This window comes from Felis catus, chromosome E1 (genome assembly GCF_018350175.1).
Source record: "Felis catus isolate Fca126 chromosome E1, F.catus_Fca126_mat1.0, whole genome shotgun sequence".
In the NCBI taxonomy this organism is placed as follows: domain Eukaryota; kingdom Metazoa; phylum Chordata; class Mammalia; order Carnivora; family Felidae; genus Felis; species Felis catus.
Window position 1 is genome coordinate 5,555,546 of NC_058381.1, and position 13,484 is coordinate 5,569,029.

At 45.8% G+C, this 13,484-nt stretch overlaps 1 protein-coding gene across 4 annotated transcripts in view; it reads left to right on the forward strand.

Annotated features, from left to right (window-relative positions):
* Window positions 1-13,484, forward strand: part of SHISA6 (shisa family member 6) — a 279,136-nt gene that overhangs the window by 159,887 nt on the left and 105,765 nt on the right. The gene's annotated exons all lie outside the window — the stretch shown is intronic.

A 13,484-nucleotide genomic window follows, 5' to 3' on the forward strand; every position in this document is an offset into this window, starting at 1 on the left:
TAATGACCCTCTGCTTGCCTGTTTGAGAAAGTTAGGACTTCTTGAGGTATCATGCCAACCATGTATGGATCATGTCATAAAGGATCAGAGTTTCAGGGACCCCCCCCCCCCGAGTGACACCACCACAATTTCCCTGAGTAGACCATTGGTGTGACCACACGTGTTACTTTTGGTATGCATACCTTTGGTCATTTTCCTTTCTCTGAGTCCAGGGGCACCAAGATGGAAAGTTTATATATCGTTGGAAAGAAAGGAGTGAGAAATCATAGGCTCACAGAATTCTTCGTGTTGGTGGAAGGGTTCAGCTGCCCTCATTCCCTTCTGTTGGTCCAAGCCACAAGCTGGGAACCTTTTAATCTTCCAGAGGTTCAAGAACTATCCTTGATTCTCGGACCTTTAAACCAGCCTTGACTCCCTGAAGGTCCACTCTGTAGGGGTGGGCTCTAGTAAGGAGGAATAACTCGAGTCGGCTGAATACCTTCTCTCGGAGGAGGCTGGGGGAGTTTACCCAGTGTCCTGAAGCAATATTAATTCTTTAAAAAAAAATTTTTAATGCTTATTTTTGAGAGAGAGAGAGAGAGAGAGAGAGAGAGAGAGAGAGACCTAGAACACGAATGGGGAAGGGGCAGAGAGAGAAGGAGACACAGAATCCAAAGCAGGCTCCACGCTCTGAGCCATCAGCACAGAGCCCAATGAGGGTGGGGCTTGAACTCACAAACCGCGAGATCATGACCTGAGCCGAAGTCGGACGCTCGACCGACTGAGCCACCCAGGCGCCCCAGCAATTCTTGAACATCGCTTTGGGCCAGCAGGGTCTTCACCTCTGTCTTCCTTCAGACCCACAACAGTTCTACAAGTTTGGTACAAGTGAGGATGGGTGCTCAGAGAGATGGAACTATGGAGATGGAATTATGCGATGTTGCATAGTTCTTAAGAAGCTGGGCTAGTATTTGAGCTCAGGTCCACTTAGCATTAGCCTTAGGGTAAGGTCTGACTCTAAAGTCCAACTTCTTCCCTGGCCCTCACTATGCAAGTGGGTCACCCCAACATACTGCCCTTCGATAACCTCACTGATGATGTGGAAGGTTTGTAGGTAGATGCGAATCAGCCCTCTCTGGGGCATCTGTTAGGTCTGAGACGCCCCAAGCATACACTATGCCACTCTGGTTGGCTCCAGAAATAGTTTTGGAGGTAGCGATTGTCCAAGTGTGGCTCCTGGACCTACTGCATCAACGTCACCTAGGGATGGCTTGGAAGTGTACCTTATCAGACCCCACCCGAGAACTGATTAGAAACTCTGGGGGTGGGGTCTGGGGATCTGAGTTTCGGGAAGTCATCCAGGTGCTTCACATGAGTAGACAAGGTCTGAGAACCACTGATCTCACTACTCCATCTTGGGGAGAACAACAACTTGTTTCCTCTTTGACCTGACCTCATGATTAGGATTTTCTTCTGGGTATCTGAAGTTTTATTCACCACAAACATGCCCCTAGGAGTCCAGTGGGTATGTTCACATGTCTCCGGGCTTTCTGGGATACGGGAGCTTAAAAAAACAAAACAAACAAACAAAAAAAAACTAGAAGGAGTAGAAAAACTGTGCCTCCCCCTTCCGTTTTCTCTAATGAATGCCCGCCACTTTATGATTCCCTTTAGAAAAGGGAATGTGAGTTTCTCATAGTTCCTTTCCTCCCCAAAGGTATTTAGAGAAGATAAGAAAAAGGTTGTCCCTGAATATGTGAGGCTGTTGCTTATTAATAGCAAGTTGTAGTGAAAAGATGAGCTTTGGAAATCTGTGGAATTGTGTTTAAATATCATTTCTAGTTTACCGGCTTTGAGACTTTGGGAAAGAATCCATTCAAGTCTCTCAACTTTCTGTTTCCATTTTTGAATTTTTTTTTTTCAACGTTTTTATTTATTTTGGGGACAGAGAGAGACAGAGCATGAGCGGGGGAGGGGCAGAGAGAGAGGGAGACACAGAATCGGAAACAGGCTCCAGGCTCCGAGCCATCAGCCCAGAGCCCGACGCGGGGCTCGAACTCACGGACCGCGAGATCGTGACCTGGCTGAAGTCGGACGCCTAACCGACTGCGCCACCCAGGCGCCCCTCTGTTTCCATTTTTGATGTGAAGAAAATAATACGACATAGGGCTGTTGTGAGAATTGTGCGGTGTGTGAGGTGCCCAGCACAGCACCTGACACGTTGTGGGTATCAGGTAAATAACCGTTATTATTGAGAACAAGATGGTCTTATTTTTTTCTCAGGAGTAGAGGTCTGGAAGCTTCTAGATAAATAGGATGTACATTCACCAAGGATCAAATTTATCTTGTTAAAAAAAAATTAATATGATCTTTTAAAACCAAGACACTGGGGACGCCTAGGTGGCTCAGTTGGTTAAGCGTCCAACTTCAGCTCAGGTCATGATCTCGTGGTTCGTGGGTTCGAGCCCCAGGTCGGGCTCTATGCTGACAGCTCAGAGCCGGGAGCCTGCTTCGGATTCTGTGTCTCCCTCTCTCTCTGCCCCTCCCCCATGCTCTCTCTCGCTTTCTCTCTCTCTCTCAAAAATAGACATTAAAAATAAATAAGTAAATAAAAAATAAAACCGAGACTCTGTTTAAGCTCTCCTTCACGTTTCTGAGTTTTGAGGGGAAAGCATTCTTTGAAGACTTGGCCACTCCCACATCCCTCCCAACCAGGAGAGCCTTTGAGGTAGGATTTCCCATCCTCTTGGCTCCCTCCCCTAGCAAGTCTGCAGGAAGACACTGGCGCCTATTTAACTGAGTAAGATAACGAATGAGTGCGTGAGCGAATGAATGAATGAGTGAATGCCTTTTGAGTCTATGCCCCCAGGTCTCTGTGCTACTCTACATCTGTCCTCACTGACCACCTTAACTCCCGTCGGACTTTCGGGAACACCCCCTTCCCGTGGGGATTGTGTTGAGCCGCAAGTAACAGAAAACGAGCCTGATGCTAAGATGAGTTTATTTGCCCGACAGAACAGGGGGTCTGTTCTTTCCCTTATGGTTGCTTGGTGGCTGGAAGGTCCCAGCTGCCACGTCATCCAGGCATTCGAGGGCAGGGGGGCAAGGACAGAGGGAGAGTAGTGTCAGCAAATACCCATTTCTGCCTCTACATCACTTGACAGACCATCCCAAACTGGGCCATGAGCGACAACCATTTATTTAACTCATGTCCTTGTGGGGCAGTGGTTTGGGCAGTCTCCGCTGGGGAGGTGACCTCTTCTTCTTCTTCTTCTTCTTCTTCTATTTTTTAAAGAGAGAGCACTAGCAGGGGAGGGGCAGAGAGACAGGGAGACACAGAATCCGAAGCAGGCTCCAGGCTCTGAGATGTCAACGCAGAGCCCGACGCGGGGCTCGAACTCACAAACCGCGAGATCATGACCTGAGCCGAAGTTGGACCCTTAACCGACTGAGCCGCCCAGGAGCCCCTGGGCAGGTGTCTTCGATGTGGGGTTTTCTCATGTGTCGGCAGGGTGAGTCAGTTTCTGGGGGTGGGCACCTCGCCACGTGCCTGTCGCCACTAGCTCACATGGGCTAGTCCTGCCTGGCCACCCAGGAGCGGGCGGAAGCTCCATGGGCCTCTTGAGTCCGGGCCTCAGAACCAGGCCATCCCTTTGCCTCATTCTGTCGGCCAAAAGCAAGCCACAAGGCCAGTTCAGCTTCCAGAGCTGGAAAAACATGCCCCGCCTCCTGATAGGGGTTCCCTCCTCTTTCTCCCCCTCCTCCTCCCCCTCCTCTCCCTCCTCCTCCTCCCCTCCTTTTTTTTTTTCTGTAAGCTTTGCCAGAGGCTCTAATAATGACAAGCCAGGGAAAAGCATGCTGGGAAAGAGTGTTGGGATGGAGCACTTTGCAGTCCCCACCCTGTCATTTCACCCCATCCTTGACTTTGCTAACAAAGTTCTTCTTTGGACCAGCGTCCCTCTTAGACTGTCAGAAACCTCTGCCCCAGGGAATACCCCTAGAAGCATGCATTTTGGCCCAGGGGGCCCTCAAAACAGGCTCCTGGTGAGGTGTTAATGCAGGCAATATGCCTCCTTTCTTTCGCTGCCCCCTCCTCACCATTGAAATGTCAGTCAGCGCAAAAAAAAACTCTTGAAAGCACAGAAGGGCCACCCGGCTTCCCCGCTGTTTTGCTAACTCTCCCTGGAAACATAGTCTGTGATCAGGTATGAAGGGAGACCTTCAAAAACCTGTGTATAATAATCACCTCTCCCGAAGGACTTTTACTTGAGAGGCAAATAATTTGTACATGGCATGTAGGTAAATATCAGTCTGGATGCAGAAACTTCTGGGAACATGAACGTTTCAGGGACCATCACACACACACACACACACACACACACACACACACACATTGAAGATAAAGAAGGTTGTTATTCACTAAAGAAAAAAAAACTGATGATCTGAAGCTCATAAAATCATAGTGAGCATTTATTGTGCCTGGTAGTGTGCTAATGAGCATTCTGCATAATCTGATTTAATTTTCAAACTATCTAACGAAGTAGGCAATATGCCCCTGTTTACAAGTGACGAGTCTGAGGCACAGACACGATAGATAGGTGTTTCAAGATCGTGCCTGGCGAACCAGGATTCAGTTTCATCTTGGACCGCGAGCCCTTGCCCCTAACCGTGAGAATGCACTGTGTTCTCTTTATTTATAATTCATGGCGCAGAAGTAATGATGAGTATGCCTAGAAAATACTGTATGCTTCCTAAGTATCAGCCGACAGTCTTGACCGACCCAGCCTATGGCGGTCTGAGAACCAAAACAATCAAAACAGTCAAAACTGCGCACATTCAGCGCCCCCGTGACCTCAGTGTTGTTGAACAAAGGAGAATATATTACTTAAGCCAGATGGTTATTGACAATTGTAGACAAGATCTTTATTAATGGAGCTGTTCATTAGCTCTGTCATTTTTGCATGTCGATCTACACGTCCAGGTCAAGAGTTTGTTGTGGGCTTTGCTACTGCTTATTGTTCGCTTCCTGTCTTTGTCCTCTAGGGTTTTGGTATCGTCCAACAGATTAGAGTTCCCCAAATCATCTTCCACCGAATACCAGCCTGAGGTGTTTGCCAGTATCGTATGAACGGGAAGGATCCCACAGTCAAATAGATTGATAAAATGTAGGGCTCGTGAGTTCACATTTAAAGTTTATCGCTTTACTGCATGACTTATCAGAGCCTTTGGGATAGTGTAGCGTGCGTCGTGGCATCGTGGCCCTCCAAGGTCCGCCTTGTTGGCCGTACATACTGGATGTTGGGAAGTACTGTTTGAGTGCTGGTCAGCCTGACCTCACTGTGGTGGGTCCAAGTTCATAAATGAGAGCAGACCTGTAGAGATCTCCAATCCTACCCATGCACATCATGTCTCATATGGTTTTAAATTATTTTCTTCCCATCCTTCTAAAAATCCTTTTCTGTTTGAACAGAAATCACTTTGCTTGTAGAGACTTGGGACTTCTGTTTACCTAGAGAAACATAATTTATGTGTTGGCTTTTTAAGGCCCAGAGAACATTTTATTTGGTTCTTTGTATGTAGTGATCATGTACAAAAGTGTGCTATATCCTCACTTGGACATCACTTTACATTTCTGGCGCCAAATTCAAGAAAGAAAACCAAAGTTGGGGGTGGGGGGGAACTGCCATTTTTGGAGAGATTATCTGTTTTAATGTTTAATTGTTTATTTTGAGAGAGATTGGAAGGGAGAGAGAGATGCCCAAGCAGGCTCCACCCTGTCAGCACAGAGCCCGACGCAGGGTTCGAACTCATGAACCATGAGATCATGACCTGAGCCAGAAGCACTTAACCGACTGAGTCACCCGGGTGCCCTGGAGGGATTATTTTGTATAAGTCCTTCTCACGTGTGACTGAACCCTTTCATAACCCGTGGAGGTATGTGTTTTTGACTGCACTTTGGAAATACAAAACCTGCATTTTGCAGCGAACGAAGATAGCGAACTATCTAAGCTTACATAGATAATAAGCATGAAGCATTAGGATTTGAACCCAAATCTGTCTGACCCTGAAACGTATACTCTATTTATTATGAAAAAAAAAACCCAAAAGAATTAAAATAAAATGATAGGGAAGCTACCACTTGGATAAGAGTAATAGTTACAAAGGCTACCATTTTCTACCCATGTGACAGAAGGGGCTAAAAGGGAGTTTAATCAGTATCTGTTCAACCAGAAAGAGTAAGAAACTCATCTAGTCTGTTCACTAGATTCGAAAATTAGGGATTAGTCCTGAAAGCTTGACGAGGATTATTTTCAGAAAGATCAAACTATTAATTAAGAAAATAGTTAAGGGGCGCCTGGGTGGCTCAGTCAGTTAAGCGTCTGACTTCGGCTCAGGTCATGATCTCACGGTCCATGAGTTTGAGCCCCACTTTGGGCTCTTGTGCTGACAGCTCAGAGCCTGGCGCCTGCCTGGGTTTTCTGTGTCTTCCTCTCTCTCTGCCCTTCCCCTGCTCATGCTCTGTGTGTCTCTGTCTCTCAGAATAAATAAGCATTAAAAAAAAATTTTTTTAAAGAAAATAGGTAATAAAATTCTTACCTGTAATCCCACAAAGAGATGGCTTACTCGAAAACCATAAAGTAGATGGAAGAAGTGAATGGATACATGACTGTGTAATTAGCGCTTGGAACTTTTGGTTGCAAGATTACATAAGATGATGGTGCTCGTCACAGCGTGCCCTTTGACCTGATGAGCAAGTAGACCGTTGTAGCTTCTTCTTGGGATGTTGACAAAGCAGTTGGGACTTCTCTGGGACAGAGCCAGCCTTTTATAGACTGGGACCTGTTTGGAGACGTAACCTTCACTCCTATTAGGATTTAACTAATATGCTTCATATCATCTTTTATCAAAGTCCCTGCTGGAGTTTTGGACACAGTAGGAACTTAGAGCTTCTAGAATTTGAGCTAGGGTGCGGGCCTTTGTGGAAACAAAATAGTCAGAAGTCAGGATGTGTGTTCCCACCTGAATAAGGACAGCCTCTATTATTTGATCGGGGACAAGATCTAGGAATTAGATCAGTCGGTTTGAAGGGAAAGGCATCAAGGGGAGGTACTCAGGAAACAGCATCATCATGCCCTCCCTATCTTGTGAGCAAGGGTACAGGTGGAGTTCAGGCCACCTGTGCCCTCCTTAACCCTCAAATTGCACATTTTCTCCACCTCCCCTTCTCAGCCACCCCCTTTTATATCTTTGTCCCCCCCCCACCCCACCACACCCCTCCACACAACACACACACACACACACACACACACACACACACACACTTTGGCTTGATTCCAGGCCCCACCGCTTAATAGCTATGTGATGCTTGGCAAGTCTCTTAACATCTTGGCGTCTCTTTCCTCATATAAGAAAGAGAAGTAATAACTTCTCTGCCCGCCTCACTTTGCAAACTGTAATGTGCTATCTAAATAGAAGTTTGATGTTGTCATGATTATTGTCTTATCTCCATTTTCCCCACCAGAGCATAAGCGTGTCCCTGGTTGGGGCTGTCAGACATTGTATCTGTTGAAAAGTCTGATGGGGAAGGAAGTGCCTCTTCCCCCCACCACCCTACTCTTGCCAACACATTTCTAGAGTTTATGATGGATTTGTCCTTTGCCCTTTTAACTACTTGAGCGTTGTTGATCTGGTCAGTGGAGAGCATTTCATTGGAGTTCCATTTTAATCTGCCCAGCAGCTAGTATTAATTGAGGTTCTGCCTGTCTTTCCATTTCTCTGCTCACCTGGCTTTCTTCCACCTTACCGGGAGATAGATGGGAGGCGGCCAATGAATGCGATTGAATCACAAGGTTTAACGAGGAGAGAGGGCAGGAAACACGGGAACGAAGAAAGGCATACTGTTAGGACAATTTGGAAGGTATTGGGATAATTTCAGAGCAGATTTTCCCTTGCTCTTATAAATTCACTTAATAGATGTGATGAGATCACTATTATAGATAGATGACCTTGAGTGAACCATTAGAGATTTGGGGACACACTGGAGACGTGTGTGTGTGTGTGTGTGTGTGGCAGTTGAAAACACCATGCAAAAATTTCTTGAATTCTTTGAGCACAGCCAAGAGATTTCTTCCTTGTAAGCCAAAACCACCTGTCACAATGAGTACCAAAAATAGTAACCTATAAAATGTAACTAAACAAAAGCATTGCATTGGAGGGACGGGGCATAGAGTCATGGAAGTGACACTGGGCTGGAATTCAGAGCTGAGTTTATGTTACATTTCTGCCACCTTCTTCCGGGGTGACCTTAAATAGCAATAACAATTGCGCAGCATCCTTCAGATCGGAACACACCTTCATGGTCACCGTGTCATTTGTACCTGACCGTGTTGCTGCTGCTGACATGAAACAAGCACGCAGAATCCAGCTGGGCGCCAGGTCCTGCCTCGTGAGGACCGGTTGCACGACTTTGAGCCAACCTTTGGCCCTGGCGGTCTTCATTTGTTCCCATACAACCAATAGGGTTAATGAGGCATTCCCGTGTGGTTATTTCCAAGATGAAATGTGACCGTATGGATGAAAGTGCTTTGCAGCATCCAAAGGATTACCTAGCGGTTTGTGGGATTTTAGGAACAAGGGAGGAGATTTGGGACCGTCTACTTGTAGGGTTTGGGCCGAAAGCAACGGGAAGTAAGTCTGTAAGTGAAGCAGCAAAGGAACCTATTGGGGTGATATCACATAGTTCACAGACTCCATGGCAGAACTGAAGATCCAGGCTCAGAAAGTGTCTGGGAATCAGTGGAAGGTGGGGAGGGGGGCGCATTTCTGCAGCTGTGACATACCGCTGGAAGGGTGCGATTGGGCACAGCTCGTGTCACAACTGGATCCATTGCCAATGCCACTGGCCCCAAGAAGGAGTTGGCCGCCACCCAAATAAATTCTAAATGGTCACTTGCCTCATGGCACTGTAGTAAGGAGGCATGATTCTATCTCTTATGTCTCCTGGGATTTCTCCCCACATAGGTGGGGTGTTCAGAAGTCAACTTCAGGCATGTTTTTGTGAAATAACCTACACAGAGTCTACAGATTGTTGCTGGCAGGGCTAAACCCCATGGCTCTGCGTTCTCAGTCTCCTAGACCCTTTCACCATCTTATGTTTCCTCATATAAACGCGTTCAGTCTTGGAACGAATATCGAATCTCTCCCGTATACCAGGCATGGTGGCGGGATTCCTCCAGCTCTCAAAGTTGAAGATTTTATGATTAAATGTTTCCATGTCGCGTCCTCCTGGCGATAAAGCACCGTGCTAAGAACACTGTTTTCACAATGAAGTTCTAGAGAGCCTCAAATTTAAAATGCAGATTACTATCACAAGTGTCCTGCCGACTCAGCAGAGAGGCATGGCTGGAAAAGATAATTTGCTCAACAAAAAGAGGAAATAACAGCACCAGGGGGAGTTCTCAGGCCCCATCAACATCCACCGTTAAACTTTATTATGTAAGCCAAAGAAGGGGTTGTACAGGTCAAGGACGTACAGCCCAGAGAATGAATCCGGAGGCTGGCTTGCTTTGGTACTGCCTAGATCTTATATACTGCAAGCTATTTCCACACACACCCTCTCCACTCTGTATCTGGCACCGAGCTACGATATGGCCACGGGGTGGAAAGAACGGAAGCTTTGAAGAGTCTGTTCAAGGCCGCTGTCCACGTAAACAAACAGGGGAAGGCATGTACCTTTTTCTTATAGAGGCTTCCTACCTTCCCCTCAATCATTGCCTGATGGAAACAGAGCGGCCACAGATAAGATGGCAAATAGACATCCCAATCTGAGTTCCCTAGAAGATGGAGCATGAGGCAAATTCTTGGTGTTAACAGTATGCAGAGGAGTCCAATCTCAGTGGGGGGGGGGGGGTAGTGGTAAATGGAGGGTGGAAAAAACAGAAGGGACTCTGGACAGGCAGGAGAGCAACCTTAAAGGGTTCTACCACAGCTTTTAGAACAAGCACAGTGGAGCGCTTCGTCTCTCAGGATGTCTTGAGAGAGGCCACCTGACACCCACTGCATATTTTAATAGTCCATCTAGGAGGAGGAAGGGAGAAGAATTTTTAGGCTAGCTCTGGTCTCTCTTTGGTCAAAGTTGTCCCACGTGGCATCCACTCCCCTGCATTTTGGGGGTTTACCTCCCAGGCCCTCCAGGAGCCGCCTAGGTCTCTGGCAGCAAGGAGAGGAGTATCCATGGCACAGGCCACAATACTCAAGCTAAGCCTGTGCTAGAAGCAAGCCGCTGGCACTCCCCATCTCTTCACCTGAGGCCTCACTGGCAGCCAGCTGGACAGGACATTGCATGTGTCAAAGAGCCCCATAACATCTCATGCCTTGGTAGCAACAGGAATCAGAGGCAAGAGGCACCCACATGAAGGTACAAGACATGCTTACGAGTGATATGGGGGACCTAGAACAGTCACTGCAGAGACCCCAGCCAGCTAAGCAAGTGGTACACCACGAAGGAGGGAAAACAGAGATGGACATTTCCTCTTGCACCTACGAGCATGGGCTTGGGCCAGGAGGTCTTCATGGAGGTTCACAAGTACCATCAATGGAAAGACATGGCCAAGGGTATCCAGGGAGGTAAATACACTGGGTTACATACACTAAGATCACCTTACACGATGCATACTAAAAATTTTCTGGATAGAATACAAACAAATTGAAATGCATGGCTGGACTCAAAAGAAAGAAGGGGGAATCCCTGCTTCAGGGAAAAAGAGGAATTTAAACCATATTGGTAAACGTATAGACTGGTTTGGGAGTTACTCTTGGAGGGGGGAAAAGTACTTTTCTTATGCCAGTAACATATGGGATTTGGGGCTTTTTTTCCCTCCTACACAGAAAAAGGACTCAAAACCTTAGGCCTGGGCAAAGTGGGAAGCATAGAGTCAGGGACTACATCCATCCTACACCTAGAAAAAATACATACCCATCAGCACAAGGCAATGACAAGGAAGCTTTTCTCACACTGTCTGGAGCTGGTTGGGCAGAAGAGTTTCTTCTGAAAAGTCAAAACCAGGACTGCATTTCTTAGAGGTCTGAAGTCTGATTTTATATTGCTGGACAATTATAGGGAACCATCAAGGTGAAACTACATCGTAAAGCATGTAAAAATTGGTCCTGAGCCAGTGAAACAACTAAGTGCTCGGTAGAAGCAAAAACAAAAATACAGGGAAAACAAGATTTCTTAAGGAAAAAGGAACATCCCACAAAAGGTCAACTTACCATACGACCAAACTATCTGATAATTAGACTTCCAGAACTGGAGCAGGGCAATCTGAAAAAGCATTTAATTTTTTTTAATGTTTTTATTTATTTTTGAGAGAGAGAGCAGGAGCAGGGGAGGGACAGAGAGAGAGGGAGACACAGAATCCAAAGCAGGCTCCAGGCCTTGAGCCATCAGCACAGAGCCCAACACAGGACTCGAACTCATGACCTGAGCTGAAGTCGGATGCTCAACTGACTGAGCCACCCAGGCGCCCCTGAAGAAGCATTTAAAAAGTGTACTTAAAATTATTGAAAATATAAAGAAAAGGGATTTATTTTATGAATAAAATATTAGGATCTTATGAAAAAAGGACAGGTAACTTTGGAAAAGAACCAAACACAAAACTTCTAGATGTGAGAAAGGTCACGGCTGAAATTAAAACCTGAGTAGAGAGGTTAAATAACAGATAAGACACCACCAAAGAGAGAATTAGTAGATTGGAAATCATTTCAAGAAATTATGGAGAATGCTGAGCATAAAGAAAAGTATACACAGGGAGAATCAGGCTAAATCATTTAAAATCTATAAATCTCACATATAACTAATATGTTGTATGTTCCAGAGGGAAAAGATGCAGAGAAAATATGGGAGAAACAGTATTTGAATGGATAATGATAAAATGTTTTCCAACATTGATGAGTAATGTGAATCCAGAGATTCAAGAAACACAGTGACCTTCATGCAGGTGAAATAATCATAACCCCAATTCTCAGGTAACATTTTAAAGCAGATAGAAGATAATGACAGGTTCCTTCCTCAGGAGAAAAATAATTGAACTGGCAGAAGGCGTCTCGATATTTACAATTTGTGGCAGACAGTGCTGTGATGAATCAAAATCACCATCAGTTTAAGAGTCTATAGTGCACTGTCATTCAGGAGATAAGGCAAAATAAATACATTTTTGCACAAATAAGGACTAAGAGATCTCCCTCTGTCAACATTATTGAATCTTGAAACAATATTAAGTGAGAAAAGCAAGCTCGCGATACCATTGACATAAAATTAAGAAGCCCAACACCAGAGTATCTACTGTTCATGTAATATTTAGAATACAGATCAGTGTAGAGGAATAGCAACCACGTTTGAGATAGTAGTTGCTGCTCTGGGTAGGACAGAAGGGAGGCACAAGGGATGGGGACATCCGTGACACATCAGCTACAACGTCAATGTCCTACATCTTTGTCAACGAAAAGAAACACTGGGAGGAAAAGTGGCAAAATGCTAACATTTTTGAAACCTAGATGGAGGTACATGGTGCCTGCTAGTTTACTTCCATACTTTTTGTTTTGCTTGAACAATTGCAAAACAAAGTTTTATAAAGAAACAAATCTACATCAAAAGAAAGAGTCTACATCCACTAGGAAAGAGGAGGAAGGAAAGGAGAAACACAGGGAGAAGGAAGAAAGAGGTGGCTCATCTTGGCAAGCTATTGACAGTGGTTGGAAACAAATAATGGGCGCCCATTTGCGACAGAGACCTGGATGTCAAATCTGGGTCCTGCTTTCACTTCTGCCACCGAGCCGCTATGTGGACACATGCACAGACTTCCCCGCTCTGCCTCTTAGTTTTCCTCATTTTTTAATCAATGGGGTTGGAGCTGTCAATCAGCAAGATCCTTTCCATTTCCAACACTCTTTTGTTCAGCTTCCTTTGACTTTTCAGATGGCCACATTTTAGGGCATAAAAATGGCTCTTGCTAATGCAGCTGTATTAGTAAGGATTCCTTTGTCTTCAAGTGATGAGGACTCAGTCCGAGCTGGCTCAAGGACAGTGAAAAATTATTGATTTGTGTAAGATGAAACGCAGGGCTAGGGCTCTCTCGTGGCGCTTTGATTTGGAGCTCACAGATACTCTCGTGTGCCCCAGGTATTTTTGTTTTAATCTCCCGTAGTGGGTCTTTAGTTACATAGGCTTCCTTCTCAGCTATCACGTGATAGACCAGATGGCGGTTGTAGCCAGATGTTGACAGCAGCTCCAGTCTAAGTTTTCTGTTCTGCAAGAAAAGCAAAATCTCTTTCCCTGAAGTCCCAGTGAAACACTCATCGTGTCTCATTAGCTTTGATAGAGTTCTAAGCCCAACGTGGAGCCAGTCACTGTAGACAGGGTTGGGGAAGGGGGGAGGCTATGTGCTGATCTACTTGAGCTGCACAGGCTCCCGCTATGGAAAAGGCACAGCTTCACCTCAGCCACG